The sequence below is a fragment of the Etheostoma cragini genome, chromosome 16, assembly GCF_013103735.1.
Source record: "Etheostoma cragini isolate CJK2018 chromosome 16, CSU_Ecrag_1.0, whole genome shotgun sequence".
NCBI lineage: Eukaryota > Metazoa > Chordata > Actinopteri > Perciformes > Percidae > Etheostoma > Etheostoma cragini.
The window spans coordinates 7,093,161-7,093,506 of record NC_048422.1 but is presented as its reverse complement, the minus strand read 5'-3'; positions in this window follow the sequence as shown (position 1 = coordinate 7,093,506).

Genomic DNA, 346 nt, shown 5'->3' with positions numbered 1-346 from the left:
CTGTTTGCTCTAAACAGAGCGCTGTTATGACAGTTGTTCCCCACACAAGCACACACCAGGCCGTTGCCATGAGCGGGTCACCAATGCGCAGGCACCGTCGGTGCCACTATGGTGGACGACGACGCTTGTTCACCCACCGACCCACGGCGATGCCGGCGGGGCGGGGGCCGGGCTAACCCAGTGACCGCTCCCGCCCCACACGGCGTCGACCGGCCACTGCCCTTTCGAAAAAGCCCTACCATGGGCTGGGCGACGCGATCACTCGTCTCACCCAGCGGCGGAATGGGCTCTGCGCTCCCTGCTGGCCATGTCAGTGAACAACACTCAGACATGTGCTCGCCCGCTG